General features: G+C 44.9%; 1 protein-coding gene and 1 long non-coding RNA gene across 2 annotated transcripts in view; both read right to left on the reverse strand.

The window, feature by feature from the left end:
• The window catches only part of LOC148123744 (uncharacterized), a 283,335-nt gene that overhangs the window by 106,849 nt on the left and 150,505 nt on the right, over nt 1–25,981 (reverse strand). The gene's annotated exons all lie outside the window — the stretch shown is intronic.
• LOC113450732 (ubiquitin-like protein NEDD8) overlaps nt 1–25,981 on the reverse strand; it is a 145,008-nt gene that overhangs the window by 40,705 nt on the left and 78,322 nt on the right. The gene's annotated exons all lie outside the window — the stretch shown is intronic.

Raw genomic sequence — 25,981 nt, forward strand, 5'->3', positions numbered from 1 at the left:
TTTTATAGACAGTTTATACCATGTTTTGCCGATATCGCTATGCCAGTAACAGATTTATTATGAACCAAGTCTATTGGTGTTAAAAATCCAAAACCAAGTACAGTTTTACCATGGACAGACAAATGTCAAATAGTGTTTGATAACCTAAAAAATCTGTTTGCACAAGAGCCAGTATTGAAACACCTGGATGCAAACCTACCATTCATCATCCAGGCGGATACCAGCAATGTAGCTGTGGGAGCTGTTTTGCTACAAAAGAATGTAAAGGGTAAATTGCAACCATGTGCGTATACTTCTCGGAAGTTTAATCCAGCTGAACGCAATTGGGCAATTTGGGAGAAGGAAGCTTTTGCACTTACCTGGAGACATCTGTTAGAGGGAAGTTCACAGCCGTTTGAGGTGTGGACCAATCATAAAAACTTAGAAGCACTTCAAAGTCCACGTCACTTGTCACCAAAGCAAGTTCGCTGGGCATTATTTTTTAAAAGATTTAACTTCAAATTAAAAAATGTTCCATCAGGGAAAAACTTTATGGTGGACGCTTTATCATGACTTCCTCAATATAATAGTATGCGTGAAAATATAGTTCAACCACTCATACCAATGATTGATCGGGTTGAATCATTACGAACAACCATACTTGCAACTGATTTACCTACAATCTTAAAGGAAGATCACTGGCTAACAAACAATAAAAACCAGGTAGTGATGAAAGATGGTATCGCATGGAGAGGAGCTAAGATATATGTGCCGAACGTTTTAAGATCAATAGTGTTGAAACGTTGTCACAATGTTTGACAAGCAGGACATTATGGGTTTCTAAAAACACTACACTTAGCAAAACGACAATTTTGGTGGCCAGGTATGAAATCGAACATAGAAAATTATGTAAAATCCTGTCCTATTTGTGTGATCAATAAAATAAAAATTGGAAAGCCAGCAGGTTTACTGCAACCCGTGTCTGAACCAATGAAACCCTGGCAAGACATTGGTATGGATTTCATAGTTGATTTGCCAGATAATCATGGATATACGGTTATATGGACTGTTATTGATCTATTCTCCAAACAGGCACATTTCATTCCATGTAAAGGAATACCATCCGCTAGATAATTGGCAGACTTATTTATACAACATATATACTGGTAACATGGAGTGCCCTGAAAAATTATATTGGATAGGGGAGTACAGTTCACATCAAAATTCTGGTGAGAGCTTATACATCTGATTGGATCTACACAAGGATTAAGTACAGCTTATCATCCAGCTACTAATGGGGCGGCTAAAAGAACTAATGCCGCTATTGAACAGTACCTCTGTTGTTCTGTCAATTATCAACAAAATAATTGGGTAGACTTACTACCATACGCTGAGATAACGTATAACAACACTGCACATAGCAGTACTGGATATTCCCCTTTCCAGATAGTGAGTGGTATGGAATTTGTACCTATACCAGAATGGCCTCATGAAGGAAAAGAACAAAAATCAGAAACTGCTACTACTGTGATGACCCGTAGTCTCTCAAAATAACCCAAAACCCAAAACATACATTAAAGTCTGGTAATGCCTTCAGCTTAACTTCACTGTTTTATTAGGCACAGTTTAAAGTCACAAAAGTAAATAATGAGGCAAAAGGAAACCAAAACAAACCGCATTGACAAGAGTTCCGACACAAGCCAAGATAATTAATCATACATTCCAGGAAGATAACAGGGAGAGTCGATGGGAAGAATGCCAACAAAGATAAACCTCTTTCAAAGGAAACACTAAACTTTGACTCCAGCAATTCTGACTATGCAGTTACAAACTTAGATACATAGCTAGCAGCTGCAAGCCACAAGGAGGATCATGGTAATCTCCTCCTGAGTAGACCTCACTTTTCCCCGATCCTCTCCTCTCTGCGTGCCCTAGGATGGATAGGGGATGGGCCTGGATCCTCTTCTGATTGCTCAGTCAGCCTCTGCCCTTCCCCAGCCTCTTCCACCACCTCTGGAGCCACTCTCCCATTCCCTGTTGGCTGTTCCTCCTCTTCCTCAGAGTCAGTCTCCACCAGGGGCATGACAACTACATGGGCAAATAATATAAAAAAACAATGGGACTCTGTCTGACTCGCATTGAAAAAAAGCACAAGAAGCATATAAAACTCAGGCAGATAAGAAACAATCCGCACAAATAGAATATAACATTGGAGACTGGGTATATTTATCAACTAAATACATACAACTAGGCCTGGCCAGTAAAAAACTAGGACAAAAATATATAGGACCATTTCCAGTGGTATGAATTATTAATCCAGTTACTGTCGGTCTTCAACTTCCTTCACGTTTTAAAAGAATTCACCCTGTATTTCGTATCAGTCTCCTGAAACCAGCTGATATGACCAGACAAGAACCTCGGGTAAAAACCCCAGGACCCATTAGGGATGATAATTACGAAATTAATGAAATATTTGATTCCCATCGTAGACGTGGACTGTTACAATATCTAGTTCAGTGGACAGGTTATTCACTAGCAATTGCATCATGGATATCACATACCGATGTGTCCGCATCCCATTTACGACGGCAATTCCATACAAAGTACCCCATGAAAGAGGGTGGGAGGGATGAAATCAAATGTATATGTGATAATAATGTTAGTCTCTCTGTTACAGAAAGTACCATGGTAGAGGGCACTGCATGTCGGGCTTCAAAGGTCCTGCCGACCAGTTCTGTGATGGGAACGTCCGACATGTTAACCTGGAAATGATGGGGTCCACCGCTCCTGTTGTTGCCGAACCTGCTAAATGTCCATGGAACTGACATCCCATTACGGGCACAACCACCTGACAGGAATTGGTGTCGGGGGGGTTGCCGCTCCTCTACAGAGCGGCTCGGCACAGCTCAATGGAACAAACCAGCTGATGAAGAATGGCTATCGGGGTTTCTTTTTTTTATTTTTAAGCCGATCAGAACTTTGTCTTGGTTTTGCTGCGTGTTTGCACAATAGATGAATATGAAACGGACTGGAGGGGGAAGTAATCGGATATGTGGGATGGAATGTGGTGGGTGTGATTAGCGTCGGCAGGTTAGCTGCATTTAGCATTGCACGGTGGAGGCGAGCGGGATTAATGGGGAGGGTGGATGTTAATAGAAAGGGCTGGGACTGGGTAATAAAAAGCGCTGAGAGGCAGATGCTCTCAGCTCTGGCTTAATTTGGATTCACCGATTGTTGCTGGGTTGGAAGAAAATACATTCTTTCTCAACAAACTGTGAGTAAAGTAGTTTATTGCTGAAGTTTCTATAAGTTCCAATGGAAGCTAACACACACACAGAGTTGGGGAGGGGTGTGTGTGTGTGTGCTTTACCTTTTAAAATTCTTGATTTTCTTTATCTTTTAAAAATCCTGGAAATGTCCTTCATTTATGCCCTCTTTAAAAGATTCATAGCATGTTTTGAAGGTGAGGCATGTGGTGAATAACACAAATATCCCAAAGGGGGAAAAAAAGAACATTGGTTTGTTGAGGCTCAGTGATGGCTAGAAACAGTATACAGGAACTTGAAGACTTAATTTCCTGTTCCTGTCATGCAGCTTTTGCATGGATGAAATTTCTGCTCCTGTTGCGTGGGAGATTGGTTGAGGCTGTGGAAACTGGAAGGGAGCATTGTTGAGGTAATTCCCCATTAGGAGAATGAGCGCATACAGGAAGACGAAAAGAGAGTAGTGTTTGAATAATACACACACAGTACACAGATACACTGTACAGTAAATGTAGGTTTTTACTTCCAGAAAGTTTAAGCAAAGTTCAAAATAAGCAGTCCAAAAGTCATTCACAGGTAAATCAGTCAGTTTTTCAATCCAGGGATAATCCAGTAACAAAGTCCAGTGTCAAAAACAGTTCAGTATCAGACTTACATCAAATTCCAGTAATATCAGTCAATTAGAAGAAATGGAGCAACGGCAATACTTTCCAACAGAATAAAATAGAGATACACTCACACTCTCTTCTGAGACTCAGACTAAACAACCCAGGTTTCTGGCTCCATCTTATGGCCGTTTGAGAAGCCACACCCAATTGCAGTTTTTAGTTTTCTTAAAGATACAGTTTTAAAATGTTTATCCTGGTTTATATATTTCTAACCCAAATAGCTGTTAGGTGACTCATATTCCTAACAAGCATGTTGCTTCTGGAATACTTACAGTAGTATAGTTTTCTCTTTCTTTCTCCCTCCCACTCTGTTTCTCATCTCTCTCTCTCCTCCATAGCAAGAACAGCGTCAGCACACTTCACAAATGAGGAGGCACCATTTGTGAAGCACGCTAAGTTTAAAGGTGCTGCACAGCGCGTTTTCCCCCCCATATTTCCCTCACTACAAGCAGCCTCGCGCTGCACGGCACCTTTAAACCATACATTTTACAAATGAGAAGGGGATTCCAGCGCCATTGTCACATTTGTGAAGCGCGCCTCCCCCACCCATATTTCCCTCACTGCAAGCATCCTTCCCAGCCTCACTTCCCCAAAGGGGAAGCATAGCAGGGGGAGGAAAGGCAAGCTGTTGAGCCCGGGCCCAGGGCTTGCCATACCAAGGAACGCAATGGCAGCGATTCTGGCGGCATCAGGGCTTCCAGGACCAGCTCCCCACCCCGCCTGTTTGTGTGGGCAAGGAGGGGCGGGGTTAGCCAGGGGCGCAATTTGCCAGTTCTCTGAACTGCGCAGAATCATAACAACCGGTTCTATAGTACCGGACAGAATCGGTAGAATCCCAACCCTGGCGCCTCCTCATTCGTGAAGAGCGCTAAATTTGGTGCTAAGTTTGGTGCTTCATGAGGCTACTCAAGGCAAGAGAGGAATATGGGGGGGGGCATGACTTTTCTCTGGAGACACTGACTGATGCTGCTGCTCTTGCTATGGAGGAGAGAGAGAGATGAGAAACAGAGGCTGAGGGAGAAAGAAAAACTATACTACTGTAAGTATTCCAGAAGCAACATGCTCCCTTCCAGTTTCCACAGCCCCAACCAATCTCCCACGCAACAGGAGCAGAAATTTCATCCATGCAAAAGTTGCATGACAGGAACAGGAAATTAAGTCTTCAAGTTCCTGTATACTGTTTCTAGCCGTCATTGAGCCTCAACAAATCAATGTTCTTTTTTTTCCCCCTTTGGGATAATTGTGTTATTCACCACATGCCTCACCTTCAAAACATGCTATGAATCTTTTAAAGAGAGCATAAATGAAGGACATTACCAGCGTTTTTAAAAGATAAAGAAAATCAAGAATTTTAAAAGGTAAAGCACACACACACCTCCCCAACTCTCTCTCTCTCTGTGTTTTCTCTCTCTCTCTTTCCCCCTCCCTCAAATCCGTGGCTGGGCCAAGCCAGCAAGCTCTCCTTCCTTGGTGCTCTTCACTACTTCTTTCATTTCTTCGTTTTGGAATCCAGACTGGCTGAACAATGATCAGCAGCCGCCCACACTGCACCCATTTTTGCTGTGCTTTGGCACTCGCTCGAGTGTCTTCCCGTGCATGGGCACCATAGCCGCTGGTCACGAGAGGAGGAGGGGGAGGGTCGCTTGAAGGGACGCTTCCACGTTTGTTGTTCAGCCAGTCTGAACTTGCTGGCTTGGCCCAGTCGGCTTTGAGAGAGAGTCAGAGAGAGAGAGAGAGAGACAGAGAGTGGGGAGAGAGGGGAAGATAGGGAGAGGGGCAGAGAGAGAAAGACACACAGAGAGATACAGAGGGGAAGGAGAGAGCCATAAAGAGACATGGAGATAGAGAGAGGGAAACAGAGAGGGAGAGAAGAAAGAAAAGAAAGAGAAAGAAGGAAAAAAGAGAAAGGAAGCGAAAGGAAAAAAAGGGATAGACAAAGAAAGGGAGAGATGGAAGGAAGGGACAAAGAAAGAGAAAGGGAGGGAGGGAGGAATGAGAATGTGAATGAAATATATGGATAGATATATACATGGAGGGAGGGAGAGAGAAAAAAAGGAGAGGAAGGAAGGACACAAACCCTGGCTTCAGAAGACTCTGAAACAGCACAGCAATCAAGGGCTGGAAGGGATCTTGGAGGTCATCTAGTCCAATCCCCTGCTCCAGCAGGAGATCCTTACAGAATAATAGAGAAGTGTGTGCGTGTGTGTGTGTGTGTGTGTGTGTGTGTGTGTGTGTGTGAAAGAGAGAGGGAGAGCGAGAGAGAAGAAAGAAAGCAAGAAAGAAAAAGGAAGGGAGAGAAAGGAAGGAAGGAAGGAAGGAAGGAAGGAAGGAAGGAAGGAAAAAAGAAGGAAAAGAAAAGAAATAGGAAGGAAAGGGGGAGAGAAAACTCTGTGCTATTATTTTTAATTGTTCCATTATTTATCATATATTAATATTTTACACTGTCCCTACACCTAGAGTGATTTTACTGCCTTTCTTTTGCCCAGGTATTTTTCAGGGTTTACATGTCTATGGTTCAGAGCATAAATACAGGTGTGGTTAACAGAGTTGAAAGGGACTTTGGAGGTCTTCTAGTCCAACCCCCTAATCAGGCAGGAAAACTGAGGATGCCAAACTCTGAGTAGAGGTCCTGGGAAAGGTGTCAGAATAACACTTAGAAGGGACCTTGGGGGGAACCCTATACCATTTACGAGAAATGGCTGTCCAGTCTCTTGTTAAAATTCTCCAGTGTTGGAGTACCTAGAACTTCTGGTGGCAAGCTGGTTAATTGTTCTCACTGTCAGGAAGTTTCTCCTTAGTCTTAGTCATTGCTTCTTGTTTGTCTTCTGGTGCTTTGGAAAATACATTGCCCCCCTTCTTTCTGGCAGCCCCTTGAAAGCCTGTTGCCTATCACCCTCTTGGGCAAAGCATGTGAGCCATTTCCTCCTTTCAGTGGTCCATGAAAGTACATCTATAGTACGTAGATAATAAAGTCAAAAAAAGGTGAACAACATTTTTATAGAACTATAGATAAGTTGAGACTGGGTGTGACAAGAAATGGCTGGGAGGGGAGCGGCCAGGCAAGGCACCCCTTGACGTGACATATACACATGCTACACACGCACACATAAAATCATTGCCCAGTTTGAATACATAGCGGAAGGGAAGAAAGAATATTGGATACATATACACAAATGTGTGTGAAAAAAGCTGCAAAGAAATAGGATTATAAAAAAACAGCTTCCAATTTTAGCAGTTGTAGATGAGAGAGAGAAAGAGAAATAAGAAACAGAGAGGGAGAAAGAGAAAGAGAGATGAGAGAGAGAAAGAGATGACAGAGAGAGATGTGAAAGAGGGAGAAAGAAAGACAGAGACAGAGATACCTGTTTAAAAGAAAATAGAAAAATGGCTCTTTGAGTGTTTAAGGTTGCAGGCCCCTGGGTTAGGCAAACACCATGGTCATTAAGTGAACCTTGTGGTCATTAAGCAAACACTGGTTGTTAAAAAGTCCATTTTCCCCAATTGGCATTTTTAACCAGAAACCAGAAGGAATTGTTGGAAACTGGCAAAAAACATAGAAAAACTGTCACAAGACTGTGTGGGATGTTGTAACTGGTCACAAGTGTGTGTGTATGGCTGTCAAAACACCAAAAACAGGCCAAGTAGCTCTGTGGAGGACAGTCGTAAATTAGAACACTTGCTAAGCAACTGGCCATTAAGATAGAACCTGGTCATTAAGCAAGGACCACTTACATTTGGATTGCCAGTCACATGGCCACCTACCCGGGCCTTGCCCTGCCCTCTCCAGGGCTCCCCAGGCCTTGGAAACTGGCAAAAAAACACTTGCTAAGCAACTGGCCCCTAAGTGAGGACCTGGTCATTAAGCGAGGACCACTTACATTTGATTTGCCAGTCACATGACCAGGTGGCAAAAAGCATAGAAAACCTCAGCCATGCCCACCCCAGTCACATGACCACCTGGGCACGCCCAGTCAGCAAGCCACTCCCACCCCAGTCACATGACCACCAAGCCACACCCACAAATTAGGCCATGCACACAGAACTGGTTGTTAAGAAATTTGAATCCCACCCCTGGTGTAAGAGTTGCAGATTACATGGTAGTTTTTTTCTGAAACCAAATTGTTTATTAGAGAGTAGGTTGTTTGTCTCTAAGTGGAGGATAATGGATTGGTTAATAATTGATTTCATGACTTTACATGTGATGCAGCATAAAGAGATTGGTCTGTAATTTTCAACTAGACTGGGGTCTCCCTTTTTGAAGATGTGGATGACCGTGGCTAGTGACCATAGGTTTGGCAAGGAGCTGGTCCTGAAAGATTTTTCAAAGATTATGCTTAGAGGTTCGGCTATGGCAGCGGATAGCTTTTTTAAGAAGTAGGCACATATTCCATCCAGTCCAATAGAAAGAGATGGTTTTAGATTGCATAGTGCTTTTTCAACATTGTCTTCTGTAAAATCAATATTTATTAGATCATTGTAGTTGTCTGTGGTTCGACTAGGAAATACTGGGCATGATCCATTGCTGTTTACAAATACTGAGCCAAATAATGTGTTAAAGAGGTTGGCTTTAATAGTGTCGTCGATGCAGTCTTTACTGTTAGGTCCTTTCAGGGGTGGGATGGACCTTCAGTCTTTTAGTTTGTTGTTTACAAAATTTTGGAAAGCGCGGGTGGAATTGGTGCGTAGAAGGTTTTCCTCTTGTTTAATGTGATAATTGGTGCATTCAGTCCTTATCTGGTGGCATAAATTTTTGTATCGGCTTTTGAAGTTGGCAACATGACCAGATTTGTTTTTTCGCCAAAGTGATCTCTTTTTGGACTGAAGCTTCCTTATTGTTATGGGTAATCTGTTTTTTCTGGTTTTGGGAGTTGTTATTGGTACATACAGTTTGATGACTCTTTTGACTTCAAGTAAAAATATGTTGTAATGGTCTTCAACAGTATTGCATCCAGTGAATAGAAATTGCCAATTAAGGGATGAGAGATTGTTGTCTATAAAATCATAGTTGCCTTTTTTGAAGTTATAATTGGTATTACGTCATTGTGGTGAATTTTGTGTGGACGTATGTTGAGACAAAAGTCAATCATGTTGAGGTCACTGTTGGAAAAGGGTTCTATAATTTGTATTCCGTAAATTGAATTCAAACTATTGCAGAAGATGAGATCGAGGCAGTTGTTAAGTCTAGTATTGTTGGTTACTAGTTGTTCCAGTCCCAGATTTGTTTCAGCATTGTAAAAGGCTGCATGTATGGGTTCAGTGTTACATTCGTTTAGGGTCCAGTTAATATGAGGTAGATTGAAGTCACCAAGAAAGATAAAAGCGTGTGGGCAGGATGTTACCCATGTTAGTAGTGAATTTAGCTTGTTTACATGTTTGATGTCATAAACAGGGGCTCTGTAACATAGTAAGAATAGAAATGTGATATTTAAGGACAGTTCACAGACGATGGTCTCAGGAAGAGCAAGCTCCTGGGTAACTTGGATGTTTTTTAGATGTAAGGACTTTTTATAGAAGATAGCAACACCACCTCCTCTACGGATTTCGCGATCTGATCGGTAAACATGATAGTCTCTTATTGACGTAATGGAGTCAGGGAGAGATGTGTTGAGCTATGTTTCACAGACAAACATGATGTCGAATTTTGCCGTATTTAGTAAGAGGAGAAATTCAGGTATTTTATTCACAAGGCTTCTTGCATTGAGTAGCTTGCATATAAGGCCATTTGTAGTTTGAATTGAGGTAGTTTGGGGTGTGCGTGCCCAGTCTTGGGTGATGGTGGATTGGTTGAAGTAGGGTTGGACGCTGGGTTGTGTGTTAATTCTTAGGAACCATTCACTCTCCTCCCAACTGCCAACTTACATGACCTGGAGGGCTCCCCTTCGATTTGTCCTTCAGGCAGTGGTGGATCCAAGTGTGTTTGCCCGCATTCTCCACCAAACTCTTGTCCCCAAAACTGGGCCCCTGCTTGGTGTCGAAGCCGATAAGTCACCGGACACAAGGTGTGATACAATATACTTTTATTTTGGTACCAAGATATAAGGACCCTGGCTCAAAAGCTAACCAAGGGCCTCGATGAGAATCTTACAGCAATTTTTATAGTCAAGGGGTGGTCGCATTCAGCCCTTTGCCCTTCCCCTAATAATGCACGCATAACAGATAATATTGATTGGTTATTTGGATCTCAGCCCCCTACATAGCTAAATGTCGCATCATCTGTTTTTCACCCCAGGTCACGGGTATCTTGCAAATAGTCCTAGTTTCATGTGCCAGCTATGTGGTTTAAGGTTCTAACTTCTGCCTTGCTAATTATGTGCAATTCCAACCCCTTTCCTATTGCAGAGCAGCGCAAGGTAGCTCCCCCACTCCCCGTGACCCCTTTTCCACAGAGAAAGGGTGTTGGTACTTACCTGATACACCCGTTCTCTGTGAGCTGTGAAGAGCATCCAGAAGTGGGAGGTGCTTCAGTCTCTTCTGGAAAGGCTGGGCTTAAAACTCCGGGACGCTCCTCCTCCTCCTCCTCCACGGGACACCTCCTCAGCGTCCCCCAGATTTGCGAAGACTGAGTGCCAAAGTCCGGGACTCATCACCTAATCTAGATCCCTGACTGGAACAGAACCCCACCAGATGGAAAGAAATGGGTGGGGCTGGATGCTCTTCACAACTCACAGAGAACGGGCGTATCAGGTAAGTACCAATGCCCTTTCTCCCATGAGCTGTTCAGAGCATCCAGAAGTGGGGCATACCAAAGCTTGGCCTGTCCTTAGGGAGGGACTCCGTCTGGATCGAAATCCACTCCTAAACTCTGTGGACCCTCTGCAGGACTCTTCTGCCAAATGAAGCGTCCGCTGAGGCATAGACATCAATTTTATAATTTCTGACAAAGGGAGATGGTGAAGCCCAAGTTGCCGCTCTGCAAATTTCGTCTATGGAAGCCCGTGTGGCCCATGCTGCTGATGTTGCCACACTCCTTGTTGAGTGGGCTGCAATGCCCTTAGGAACTGAGATGGACTGGCATTTGTAACTTTTAGCTATGGTGGCTCTCAACCATCTACCGATGGTCGTCAATGACATCTTTTGCCCTAAAGTGGATGGGTTGAAGGATAGAAATAGAGCCTCAGATTTTCAAAATGCCACCGTGCGGTCTAGATAGATGCTTAAGGCCCTTCGAATGTCAAGTCAATGCCATTGATGCTCCAGTCTATGAGATGGTTTCGGACAAAAATTTGGAGGCACCAACTCGTGTGCTCTGTGGAAGGCTGAATTTACTTTAGGAGTGAACGATGGATCCAATTGGACAATCACTCTGTCCGCATGAAACACGCACAGGTCCTTTCTCATTGACAATGCCGCCAATTCGGAAATCCTCCTTGCTGATGTGATTGCAATTAGGAAGGCCACCTTATATGTCAGGAATTTAAGACTATCGGTTCTTAAAGGCTCAAACGGGCCTGTTGTAAGTGCGGTTAACACCTTGTTGAGGTCCCAGGTGGGATAGTGGTGAATTACAGGAGGTCGTAAGATTGCAGCACCCTTAAGAAAGCTGCGGACATGTGGATGGTGCGCTATGGACCGGAGGTCACCCCAGGCTATCACCGAGGCTAAAGCCGCCACCTGTCTGCGTAAAGTATTTGGAGATAGGCCCTTGGTCAACCTCTCCTGTAAAAAGGCCAATAATTGTCGTATTGATGGGGCAGTTGGGTCGGTCTTAGACCCCTGGCACCAGCGACAGGTGGACCACGTGGCCTCGTATATACGATTTGTTGAGGACCGTCTGGATGCTTGAATGGTGGCAATAGCATCCTCTGAAATCTGTTGGGCCCTTAAATGGCTCCGCTCAACCTCCATACGGTTAGACTGAGCCATTGTGGGTTCGGGTGAAGTATCGGCCCTTGGGAGAGGAAAACCTATGACGGTGGAATTTTCCAAGGTTGTTCTCTCGACAGGTCCTGTAAGTCTGCGAACCATGTTCGCCTGGACCCGTAAGGGGCGACAAATATCAATTCCGTTTGTTCCTCCAATAACTTCTGGATCAACCTGGGAATTACCGGGAGTGGAGGAAACGCATATAGAAGTCCGGGAGGCCACTGGCAACGCAGGGCATTGACGGCTTCCGCCCCCCTGAGTCGGGTATCTTGAAATATACCGTGGCAATTGGGCGTTGAGAGGAGAGGCAAATAGATCGATCATCGGTTGCCCAAACCTCCGCACTGCTTCCTGGAAGACAGACGGGTGTAGGCGCCACTCTGCCTGATCTATCGTGGCCCTGCTGAGCCAGTCCGCTTGTGTGTTTAAGGCCCCTGCTATGTGTTCTGCCTTGAGCGAAAACAGATTGGCCTCGGCCCACTTGAACAAATTGGCCGTCTCCAGTATCAGAAGTTTGGAATGGGTACCCCCCTGTCTGTTTACGTGGGCCTTGGTTGTGATATTGTCTGTCACAACCAGAACGTGGCATGATTGGAAAAGGGGTAGAATCTGCGCAAGGCCAGGTGAACTGCTCGCAGCTCCAACAGGTTGATGCTTTGTGATTGTTCGGAAATAGTCCAAATTCCCTGCACAGTGTGGGATTGGAAGTGAGCTCCCCATCCTACCAGGCTGGCATCGGTTGTGATCGTTGCCCTGTAAGGTTCCTTGAAAGGACACCCCTTGTTTATCGTTTTTTCCGACCACCAGCGGAGCGATCGGAGAACATTGTGTGGTACCTTTATCCGGACGTTGGAAGTGGCTCTTCCGGATCGCTGGAAAGGTAGCAGGAACCATTGCAGCTCTCTAGAATGGAATCGAGCCCAAGGCACAATGGAAATACAAGAAATCAGTTTCCCTAACAGTTGAGACAGCACTGTCAGGGAAACCCTCTTTAAGGCTCTGATCTTTCTGGCCAAAGACTGGATATTGTTTAAGCTGTCCTGAGAGAGAAAGACCTTGCCCTCCACAGTATCTATCACTGCCCCTAAATGAACTAACCTAGTTGAGGGGATCAAATGGCTTTTATCCCAATTTATGGCAAAGCCATGACCCTGAAGGGTCTCCAGAGTAATCTTGGTATCCAATTTTGCTTGATGTCTGGAAGATGAAAAAATTAAAATATCATCCAGATAACATTGTAAGCGAATAGATTTGATCCTGAGTGAGGCAGCCAAGGCTGTGAGGACCTTGGTAAAAGTCCTAGGGGCCGAAGCCGGACCGAATGGTAGGGCGATATATTCGTAGTGCCAATCACAATAGCAGAATCTAAGATATTTGTAGTGAGCAGGTCTAATTGGTATATGTAGATAAGCCTCTGTGAGATCTATAGAGGTCAGGACATTGTTCTCTCTGATGCTGAGCAGAATGGACTGGAGAGTAGTCATCTTGAATTTTCGATAAACCAATGATCTGTTCAGACGTTTGAGGTCCAGAATTGCCCTCCAGCCCCCCGAACTCTTTGGGACCACAAACAATAGAGAGTAACAGCCGTGACCCCGCTGTTCAGATGGGACCTCTCTAATGGCCTGAATATGTAGAAGATGATTGATAGCCTCCTGCATCAACGCCCTCTTAATGGGGTCCGTGGACCTAGGGCTCCTAATGAAAAAGTTCGGGGGGGAGGACTGAAACTCTAGCACCAAACCAAACCTAATAGTGTCCTTGACCCACGTATCAGAGGTAGAGGTGTCCCATTGATCAGCAAACAATTTTAGCCGCCCTCCAATGGGAACTGCTGTCAAGGACTCACTTGGGGTGACGAAAAAATCGGCCTCCGGTGCCTCTGGGGTTTCTTCTGCTTTGGCCTCCCCACTGACCTCTATCAGAAGATTCAGACCTATCCTGTCTAAAACTGGGTCTGTAGCCTGATGTTCTCTGAGATCTGGGAACGTATGGGCCTTGATAGTAGGGCCGAAAGGAACCCCTTCGAAACGACTGGGGCGTTCTGTTTTCAGACCTCCGAAAGAGAGGGGGAAGCACTTTTTTCTTGTTTCTATTCTCTATAAGAAGGGGCTCCAAGACACTGCCAAATAATTTATCCCCCAATATTGGGGCTGATGCCAACTTGCATTTATGCTTGGTATCCACCTGCCAATGTCTGAGTCATAGCAGTCTCCGTGCTGATACGTGAGATGCTATGGCCCTAGACGAGAATTTTTTTTTAAACAAGTTTTATTGATTTTACAAACAAACAAACAAAACAAAACATCATTAAACATTAAAAACATAAAACCTCTTTCCATTGTAGATCTTTACAAGGCAGGTAACATATTGCTTTATATCACGTACTTATAATTTATCCCATTTCCATATAAACACGTAAATTCCCTTTACCAAATTCCACATTGTTTCTCTTTAATCATTATTCAATCATATTTCCTTTCTAATTTATCTGGTATTCAGTCATCACATTTATATTTTCCTCTGGCTTGTTTATAATTATTCTCATCTAGTCTTCCTCTGAGATTTTATTATTTAATTCTTAATTAAACACACACACATAAGACATAAACATAAAAACATAAAACTTTCTTCTAGAAAGTAACTTGGCCCCAGATTACCTCTTTTTTGTATGGACTTCAATTGAATTCATGCTCTTCTTATATACCATTACCCATCTTATTTACCATTCTATATCTATTATATAACTCCTCTCCACTTTTGCCTCATCTTAAATCTGTTTTATATATTTAATCTTGCTTTAAAGAAAAATATTTTTATATCTTTTGTCCATTTCTCCATTTACATCTGTCTCATTTCCAATTTAAAAAAGAATAGTTTCCCCTGGAATCACTAATCGGAGTATGATGCCTTTCTATCATTCCCCTAAATTAAAATTTAAAATAACACCTAAATCCCAATCAGATTCTGCTTAGTACATTCTACTATTTCAGAAACCAATACTACAATAATAAATCCATAACAATCAACACATTAATCCATTAAACTCTATATTTAAACTAATATTTTAAACATTCCCTTTAGTATTTTATTAAAACTTATTATCATTCATTATTAAACCTTTTAAAGTTATACCTTGATATTTTAGTCTTTTATTAGATCTTAAAAAGTTCTGATTATCTACTTATAATACAAATACCACTATTACAATACTCATGTGTACTTTGCAGAATCCCCCTTTTTTTTAAAAAAAAAATCCCATATATTACCCATTATCCCTAAAAAAATTTCCTTTTCTCCATCTTGTCTTATACCTTTGTAACTTTTTCCCCTTTTCCCTTTCCTTCTTAGCCCGCCTAAACATTTTTACCCCTCCTCTCCAAACCTCTGCCTTCTTGATTTCCCCTTTCTGTTGCATTCCTCTTTCCTTTTGCTTTCTAGCATTCTGTTGTTTTTGCATCTTCTTTTTCTCTTTCATAAACATTTTTTTGTTTCTTAAGTCCTTCCTTTTCGCTCCTCTCTTTCTCCTTTCTTTCTTAGTCACACCGTTTAGTTCATTAAAAATGGCTTCTTCTTCCTCGGCTTCTTCCAGCTGTTGTTTAATTTGCTGAGACATGACAAGCGCCATATCTAGAAAACAAAGGGCTTCTCCCATAACATCTTTGCCTTCTTTCTTTATTTTTAAATATTGTTTTTTTAGTTCATCAAGAGATAGAGCCATTTTGAACTGTTTCTTCTTCTCTTTCTGTATCCTCTTCTTATTATTAAGCCAATCAATTATTTCCAAACTTAAAACAGTTCCCAAAAGTCCCAAAATCCCACAGTCATCAAACAGTCCAGGCAGAGTACAAGCTTCTTCTTTTTACAGTTTCTCTTCTAGGGGTGAAGTCAGATTAGGGAAAGAAGAAACGTCCAATCTGTGCTTTAAATCTTTCTTAGAATTAATTTCTATTCTCTTTATCTTTAAGGCATCTCCTCCAGCAAAGTCTTAGAGTAAAGATTTGTTTTCCCAAGCCTCTCCCTTCCCACTTATAACAAAGGAGTTTAGGTTTTACCTTCTATCAAAAGGCTGGTTTCCCTTGTCCATTTGTTAATTCCATAAGGGAGGGAGAGTAACTTCCCCTTTTCGTCACTTTTCTTCGCAGCTGAAAACATCAATCAGGAACATTATAGCTTCCAAGCCAATACTTTCCCAGGTGTTAAATATGTCCTTAAGGTCCCAGTTCGACCAAGAAAAAACTTTCGTTTTAAAACTCCTTCTTCCTCCTGCGCATTCTTTATCCAGTTGCCGGCTCCACCGTCTTGAGAGAAGGGGGTTATTGCCGGCTGGGGGTTGCAATGCCCCTCACCCCCGTCCGGATCCCCCCTTTCTTCAGCTGCCCCAACAGGGCAGCCTTAGCCTCCAAATCCGTCAGGATCGGAGGCACCAAGGCGGCTAGCACAGCAGGGATTGCAGAGAAGGCGAATCCCTGCTGTCACCGAAGCTGACAAACCGGAAGTGTCCAGCCCTAGATGAGAATTTGACTGCATTAAATGTGGCGTTGGCAGAGAATTCTGCTGCTGCAATAATTTTAGCTATGTCCTGGTGGGCTCTGACATTTGACGCCAGCAATATATCCCTCAAGTGGAAGAGCCATAGTAGGGAGGACCGTGTAAAAAAAGGATGCCGCTGTAGCTGCCCTAATGGCCCAGGCGTCAGAAACGTGCGCCCTACGGAGTGCCAACTGTGCTCTCTTTTCTTCCAGTCCCAGGGCTTCCTTGGCCTCGTTGGGAAAGGTTGAAGAAGAGGCCAGTGCCACAATGGGCTCATGCACCTCCGGCGTTTTGAGAAAATTTGAAAATTCTGGTGCCAAATTATAATATCGTTTATTGTACCCTGTTGGGGCTGGGTATGATGCTGCTGATGCCCATTGATTTTGTACTAATTCAGCAAACATACGAGGGACAAGAATAGTTTCCGCCTCATTAGCCGGTTGTGAGAATATTAGATCCTCGGATTCGTCCTGAGACCCTGTTGACAATGGCTGAGGGTTTGATGTGCCTAGTTTAGCGGTGTTCTTTGCCTTGAACAGTAAGGATTTAAAGAGGTGCGGATGAAAAAGGCCAGAAAAGGTAGGTTGGTCCGGAATGAGGCCTTCGTCATCCGTCATTCCCTGTTCAAGTGGGTCAGCCTCTGACAACCCCAAGTCCATCTGATGGATCGACCCCACCTCCATGGGAACATCCTGATCCTCAAATTCTACCTCCTCCCGAAGGCCCTGGGCTGGTATGTTAGGAATATTGGGGAATACCTGAGTTTGATGTTGTTCCATATGCGCAAAGGATCGAGAGGACAGGGATCCCGCATCCGAAGCAGCCGAGAAGTGTCTGGTCCTGATGGATTGCTGAACTCCAGCCGCAGTGCTCCTTTGAATCGCCATCTCCATCCATTGCCTCATTTCGATGGGGATAGTCTCAGGTAATCCCTCCTCCTGTCTTAGGCCGGCGACCGTAGGGGTGAAGGTTGCCTCTGGGATTAGCCGGGCAGTGCTCATTGGAGGAGATGTGCCTATGGGAGGTTGTCCAGAAACAGCCTGCCTGGGCTGGGTGGATAAGTCCTAGGGCCCCAACAATGGACTTGGGTCCTGATCTGATTGTTGTGTCATAGGCATCTTGTCTGCCTCCCTGGCTCGTTTCTGCAATTGCCTTTCCAAAGCTAGGTGCCGTCTATGGGCATCCTTATCCGCCACCTTAGAAGCCTTTTTGGGGCCCACTGGCTTATCTCGGGACTTATTTGTCTTGGAGCGGAAAGCGTTGTCACCTTCCATTGTGGATGACTGATTCTCTTGCCTCTGACTTTAATTTTTAATTAATTTTTTTTAATTATTATTATTAGTAGTAGTAGTATTTGTACTTTGGGGTGATGCCTTCCCCTGTGGTTGAAAGTAGAACGCTCCTCCAGGAGAGTAAGTCTCTCTCTATATATATATCTATATATACATGCCTGTATACATATACATGTGCCTATATCTATATGTAAAACTGTGCATATGGTAAATGGTATCTAAGGGTTCCCAACAAGGGAAACCCCCAAGTGCTCCAAACGAGAACTTTCTGGATCCCTGGTCCCCAACAAGGGAAACCAGCTATACAGGATCTGAGGTGGATTCTTTCCTGTCAAAACGAAACGTCCTGCTGTTTAAAATGGCACTTGCGGCTTCACTCCAAAGAAATGATCCAAAGGCAATTGCAAGGAAATTCCTGTTTAATGACTAGCCTGCTTATCCAACGTCAGCCAGACAAGGGAAAGCTAAACCCAGGGAGAACAAAGTGGGAAGGTACTGCCCCGGTCCCCCAAAAGGGAAACCAGCGGGGAATGGCACCTGTGATATTTAGGTGCGAACTTGAGCCAGCCGTTGAAAAAGGCGGGAAGCCAGAATCTCTGCTGCTAATGTCTGAGAAGTCTAACGAGCCGCTGCTGCTGAGGCTTTAACTTGTGAGTTAAATGCTCCTGTCAGACGAAATGGCAAGGCGAAGTGAGCTGCGGCTGCGAGCGCTCCGCTACGATCGCAGAGAAGACGATCGGAAAGTTAGATAAGGTAATTGCCTGAGGCGGTCGCCTCAGGCTGCCCGCGGAGTGGCAGGCTTCACTAGTTACAAAGAAACGAGGCAACCTAATAGAGGCACAAGCCTGAAAAGAGCCAAATTAAATGGGGAAGATTTTTACAAGCCGAAATAACCCAAGAGCAAACCTGAATCAGAAAACCATTCCAGTCAGGGAGTGCACAACCTCTTACCACGAAGGCTGAGCTAAAACTGGGGGATGCTGAGGAGGTGTCCCGTGGAGGAGGAGGAGCGTCCCGGAGTTTTAAGCGCAGCCTTTCCAGAAGAGACTGAAGCACCTCCCACTTCTGGATGGTCTGAACAGCTCATGGGAGAAAAGTAAAAGCAGTTTTAAATCTTTGTCTGAGATAGCACCCCCACTCCCCCGTGACCCCCCCCTTCCTTCTGTAGAGAGGGACAGGAATGAGCAAGGCTGCTTAAGGCACAGAAATGAAGACAATAGAAAATGTTTTATCAGAATTCATATTCCTCTCTCTCATGCCCATTCCATCCATACCTGGAACCTATCTCCACATATGACCCTTCCTCTGACCCCCAGGGCCTCCTCTGTACATACCTCCCATCCTCTGATCCTTCAACTATTATTAAGTGTTGTACCTGATGATTCTTGACGAATGTGTTGGAAATAACTCAAAGCCAACAAAAAAAAAACTTGGATCGTTGAAAACAAAGAGGATTTATTAAAAAGAAATATTATATGGTTTGCAAAGTGCCAGTGGTCTTCAGAACCTCAACAAGCAGGTTCAAAATCAAAAGCCACACCTTTAGAACCTCAAAACATACTTTATATAGTTTCATCTCATCACCCAAGTTCCTTCCTTCTTGAGACTCATTCCCTCACAAGTTCAAACTCACTGGATTTGCACACATGACCACCTGGCCATGCCCAGTCAGCAAGCCCCTCTCACCCCAGTCACATGACCACCAAGCCACACCCACAAATTAGGCCATGCCCACAGAACCGGTTGTTAAGAAATTTGAATCCCACCCCTGTACGAGGGGTCTAAAACAGGGGTCACCAACGTTTTGGATCCCAGGGCCCACCAAATTCATACTTTTAAATCCTGAGGACCACTAATATGATTTTTTTTAAAAAAGCTAATATATTTAATATAATTTTTTATATTAAATATAAATTTAATTTATGTATGTATAAATTAGGTGTTGTTGTGAGTTGTTGGGGGCTTTCTTGTTATGTTCTAATTTCTTTAGTTTCTTCAGGAGTCTGTCATTTTTGTAAGTGGTTTCAGTTTCAGCTCTCCAAGTTGTAAGTTGTTTTATCTTGTCCCAAAGTAGAGGGTGGATTTTGTTGCTCAATTCCAGGTGTAGGGTTAGGAGATCTTTGTTTAACTGATTGAGTTGGAATCTCTTTCTGTGGAGCTCGTTCCTGAGTAGAGCCATTTCAGTTCTTTTCACAAACAACTCACAACAACTGAAACAATTAGTATACGTTTCCAACAGAGAACTCACCAAAACAGAAACAGATGTCCTAACCAAAGGAGTCAATTATGCTATTGCACCCAAAAAAATCCCCACAGAATCCATCATATGTGCAGTAGAATCCAGCCTAACTAAATAAAATACAGATGAAGCTGATAGAATAAGACACCAAATTACTAACATCTTATGCACAAGCAAACCACCCAAAAGCAACTTGCACAAAGAGGAACTAAAAGCCCTGCAAGCCCTAAGGAACGACAGCATCATAATCATACTCCCAGCAGACAAAGGGAATGCCACAGTAGTAATGGACAGAAAAGACTATGAAACAAAATTGACAGACCTACTCCAAGACCCCACTTACAAACCCATAAACACAGACCCAACCACATATCTGGAAAAATTAACCAAGAAGGAAATTATAACCAGCCACATAAGCAAAGAGATCCAACAGACGATCATACCAAGAGAAAAATCTTCCAGATGCCCCAAACTATACGGCCTCCCAAAAATACACAAAGAAGGCATACCTCTCAGATCCATAGTCAGCTCCAGAGGAGCACCACTACAAAACTTAGCTAAACACTTAGCAAAACAGCTACAGCCCCATGCTGAAACAGCAGCTTCACATGTACAAGACTCATACCACTTCTTAGAAATGATCAAAGATCTACACGTGGAGCAAGAAGCTCTCCCCATTAGTTCTCTAGCTCTGAATTGCTCCTGCCTCTCCTCTTTCCTCCCGCCCACCCACGTGCAGGCAGGAAAGGAAAGGGAGACAGAGCCATGTGCAGCTCTCTGCTTTTCCAGCCCTTGCTGCCTCTCCCAACATCGAAGCCTCGGAAACACAGGCAAAGCCGCTGTAGCGGTAGCGTCCTGAGTTGCTTGCTTCTCCACTACTGACTCCTCTTCCTCCTCCAGCACCTCCTTTTCTGGGTAGGGTGATTCTTAACTAACCGTGCATGCTAAGGCAACTCAGGACGCTACCGCTGCGGTGGCTTTGCCTGTGTTTCCAAGGCTTCGATGTTGGGAGAGGCAATGAGGGCTGGAAAAGCAGAGAGCTGTGCACGGCTCTGTCTCCCTTTCCTTTCCTGCCTGAACATGGGCGCGCGGGGGGGGATGAAAGAGAGAGAGCCGGGAGCAATTCAAAGCTAGAGAACTAATGGGGAAGAGCTGACAGCAGGCCCTGTGGGTGGGGACTGTTGTTGCCGCCGCTGTGTGTGGGAGCTGGTTGGTGCGTGCATCTCAGGGACCTGACTCCGGGGTCCCTCAAAGAGTCGGGAGGTGAGAGAACTGTGCGGCCCATATTAATTGCTTTTGGGGGCCATTTTTTCTGGGGCCCACCAAAAATTTTCCACGGCCCACCAGTGGGCCGTGGCCCACCGGTTGGCGACCGCTGGTTTAAAACACATGTGTATTTCAGGAGACAGTATATAGTAGAGGCTTTGCTATTAAATTGGGAGAAGATTAAAAGGCAACATTATTTAAAAATTCCAGTCTGGCTATCAACTATTGAAACATTTTCATACCCAGTAATATATAAAATGGAACAAACAGTCAGATATGGTGAAATATTGAATGAAAAGGGTGAACTTAAATCTATGCAAGAACTAGAAGAACAAGATGTAAGGATGAATTGGTTTTCATATGTGCAAATACATTCTAGATATGATAAAGATTTTAAAACAGAAGGTTTTTATGATAAATTGACTGAATTAAATAAAATTTGACAGGTACTGAAGAAAAGGTTTTTAAAAAATTATATGGATATCTGTTAGAGGTTAAACTAGAAGAAGAACAAGTTAAAGAAACAATGATTGCTTGGGGGAAGAATTTTGGATATGGGATTGATTTAGAGAAATGGCAAAAATTGTGGTCTCAAAATTATAAAGTGACAATGTCAACAGCATACAAAGAAAATGTGTATAAGATGTTTTACAGGTGGCACTTATCCCCGACAAGAATAGCAAGAATGTTCAAGAATAAATTGGAGAAGTGTTGGAAATGTCATCAGATACCGGGTTCATGCTACTATATGTGGTGGACGTGTGCAGAGGCTAAAAGTTACTGGACTAAAATCCATACATGGTTGGAAAAAATGATAAAGAAACATATAGACTTTAAACCAGAGATATTTTTACTGGGTATTTTCCTGAAAATATACAGTAGAAATTGAAATAATTGATTGTAAATGTATTAACAGTGGCTAGAATTGTATTTGCTAAAAATTGGAAAAATGAGAAAATTCCAATACAGGAGGAAGTTATCAAGAAAATAATGGAATGTGCTGAAATGAGTAAATCGACATTTGAAATTAGAGAGCAAGAAGACAAACAATATTATAAGATATGGGACTTAATTTATCAATGGTTAGATAAAAAAATATGGAAATGAAATATTTTAGACTAGGATTTCACAGTATAAGGATAATAGAATTATAGAGAATATAACATAAGGATACATTATTATTGGATGGATTTATGATGATGTAATGAATGTTATAATATAAATTAAATTAAAATGTTGAATATCTCACATAAAATGATGGAAAAATAGTAATAGTCAAATAAATGATTAACAGTGATATATATACTAGATGGATAATATGAGAATTTATACTGTACAAATTATAAGTGAGGACTATGGAGATGAAGCACAAAAGACTTGTAACCAACTGACACACTGTATGTAACTGAAAGTTGGTTTTATGTTTTATATTTTGTTTGTGTATGTTTGTTTAAAAATAAATAAAAAAATAAAAAATAGTCCATGTGGCATTGTATATACGATTCATTGAAGGACATCTGGCTGCTTGGATGGTAGAGATAGCTTTGTTAGAAAGTTTCTCGCCTTTCAGATGTCTCCACTCAATCTCCATATGGCTAGGTGCAGCCACTGTGGGTCTGGATGTCGAATTGGGCCCTGAGAGAGCGAGACTCTGTCCGGCGAGATTCTCCATGGTTCTGCTGTTGAGAGTTCTCGGATATCCACGAGCCACGGACGTCTGGGTCAGTATGGTACCACCAACAATAGTTCCGCCTTCTCTTCTAGAAGTTTCTGGACCACCTTGGGGATCAGCGGAAGTGGAGGGAAGGCATATAGAAGGCCTGGAGGCCAGCGGCAATGAAGAGCGTTGACATCCTCTGCTCCTTAAGATGGGTATCTGGAGATGAATCCCAGTAATTGTGTGTTGAGGGGCAAGGCAAATAGGTCTATGACTGGTTGACCGAACCTCTGAGCCATCTCCTGGAACAATCCTGGGTGCAGGTGCCACTCTGAATGGTCGACCGTGGCCCTGCTCAACCAGTCTGCCTGGGTGTTTGACAGACCTGAGATGTGTTCCGCCTTGATGTAGATTACGTTCTTTTCTGCCCAAAGATACAGTCTCTCTGCCTCCCTCGGTTTATGTGGGCTTTTGTTGTCATGTTGTCGGTTAAGATGAGGACGTTCTGGGCCTGAATCAGAGGTGTTATTCAGCTGGTTCGCACCGGTTCTCGCGACCCGGTAACAAGAATTTGGCATGAGTCGCAGAACTGGTAGCAACTTCTGGCTGGGCACACCCCCGAACCAGTAGTCACCCCGACGGTCACCGCTCACTTGCTTGTCCTGCCCGTCCTCTCACCGCTCACTTGCCCCACCCGTATGACACTCAACCCACCCATCCCAAACCCACCCTATAAAAATGCTTCACCACATGGCCCTATCGCTTGCGCATGCTAGTCTGCTCTGCCACAGCTTGCCTGCCTCACGGACTTCTGGCCTCCTGCCTACAGGACCAGGTAAGCACTAACCCCTGCCTGCCACCTGGCCCTGGCCCTGGGCTTCCCATACCCCCTTGTGCCCCCGCCACTCTTTCCCACCGCCCGGCCTCACCCTGGGCTTCCGGAAGCCTCCGGCAGCCGTGGCATAAAGCCTGGGCCTCACGCAGCCGGCCAAGCAGTGGTGATCGCTTGCACTGTGCTGCCAAGGCTTCTGCAGCACTTTCCCACTGCCCTCCTTCATCCAGGCCTTTCTGGAGCCTCCGGCGGCCGTGGCATAAAGCCTGGGTCTTGCACAGCCAGCCAAGTCGCCGGGATCTCTTGTGGGCTTGCTGCTGTCCATTGCGCACCCCCCCGGACTTCTAAAAGCCCTCAGAGGACCTTGCTGGCCAGGCTAGGGCCCATAGGCTCCAGACTAGCCAGCCTTGTTAAACTAACCCACCTCCCTACCCCCCAGCCTCCAGCAAGCAGCACTTACCTCCTTCAGATGCCTTCTGACTTGCTTGTGCTGCATCCAGCTCATTGTTGCTGCCTGCCTGCTTTCTTCAATTGGGTAAGTAAGTGGCTTTTTTTCTCTTATTTAAATCAGGGCAGGAGTCTTCAAACTTGGCAAGTTTTAAGACTTGTGGACTTTAACTCCCAGAATTCCTGAGCTAACATGACTGGAGGAGGAATTCTGGGAGTTGAAGTCCACAAGTCTTAAAGCTATCATGTTTCAAGTCCCCTGATTTAAAACAAGGGTCTTTGTTCTGTATTAGCATTCTTGTAGACTCGCATTCCGATTGGTCCACCTGGACCGCAACCTGATTGGCTTACTGAACTCCTGTGATTGGAGCGCTAAGAATCCACCGCGATTGGCCGAGCCGATTGCAGGAGATTCAAAGCGCTGCCATTGGCCACCGAGCCGCCGGCCGGCTGTATAAACCCAAGCGGCTCGCAAGCCTTTGCTGTCCTTTTTCTCAAGCTATAATACAGAGCTGAATGTTCACTACCGTGTCTCGCCTCTTCATGTGACCCGATCCACCGATCTAACACTGGTGACGAGGATGGGATCGTGAGGCAAGGAACCAACCAGCACATGGCAAACGGCACGCAACGACCCACAAGATGGCCAGCAGCACCCCGCCACCCGCTCCGTTCGACCCAGCCACCGAGGACTGGGAATCGTACACCGATCGCTTCCAGATGTTCCTGGAATGCAGCAATCTCAAAGACGCCAACGGGCAGAGGAAACGGGCCGTGTTCCTAACGCACTGTGGTCCCGCAGTATTCAAGATGGCCAAGGCACTGGCCAAGCCCGCCGACGTAAAAGAAATGGACTGGGCTGACCTCGAGCCCATCTTGCGCCGCCATTATGCCCCTGCTGTGCCCATACTCATCCGTAGGCACGATTTCTACTGGCGAGATCAGCGCGAGAGCGAAACCATAGGCGACTTCGTGGCCCAGCTAAGGAACCTAGGAGGTCTATGCGGGTTTGCCGACCTGGACGAGGCGCTACGTGACCGAGTCGTCCTCGGACTCAGAGACCCTGTGCTGCAGAGCCGGCTGATGGCCAAGGGCGACATCTCCCTCGCCGATGCCCTCGCCGAGGAAACCGCAGCCAAGGCCACCCGCCAATCAGCAGCTCGGATGTGGCAAGTGAACACAACCGAGCGGCCGCCAAACAACGAAGCGACCCCGACACCAGCGAAGCCCGGAGAAGCCAGCCGCCAAGAAACAACCACACATCATGGCGACATCGACCCCCAATCCGACACCGAGGATGAGGAAGAGGAGATCCATCGGCTACAGACTGAGCGCGACCAGCGGGACCGAAGGGGACGTAAGTCGGGATTCCATTGCGCCGGCTGCGGCAGCGATCACCCCCGTTCCGAATGCCATTTCCTTGACGCCATCTGCCGGCATTGCGAGAAGCGGGGGCACATCGCCAAGGTGTGCCGGAACAAGAAAAACTACAGCCCGCAACGACAAGGCAACAGCCCCCGATGATGAGACAGCCCCCAGGCACCGAGACTGCCAAACCGAGAGCCGGTGGAGCCACGACGGCCACAGCAGATGACTCAGCGAAGCACAGCGGCGCGAAGAAACCCACCAGATGGTCGTCATCGGCCACTCATAGACCATGGACGCCCGAAAGGTACATGTGGAGGTGAGCATCGAGGACCAGCCCTGCGAGATGGAAGTGGACTCCGGGTCCTACCTCTCCATGGTATCTTGGTGCACAATCAAGCGCCTAGTACCAACCATCCGCCGCAACGAGCTAGACGACCAGAAACTAATCCTGAAGGACTACCAGGGAAACCGCATCCCTGTGGCCAGCATCGGACATTTCAAAGTCACCTTCAAAAACCACACCGAGGTATTCCCACTCACAGTCGTGGACAAAGACCGCCCCAGCTTGCTCGGC

This window comes from Pseudonaja textilis, unplaced genomic scaffold (genome assembly GCF_049901715.1).
Source record: "Pseudonaja textilis isolate UNSWEBS1 unplaced genomic scaffold, rPseTex1.2 PTEXSCF20, whole genome shotgun sequence".
Classification (NCBI taxonomy): domain Eukaryota; kingdom Metazoa; phylum Chordata; class Lepidosauria; order Squamata; family Elapidae; genus Pseudonaja; species Pseudonaja textilis.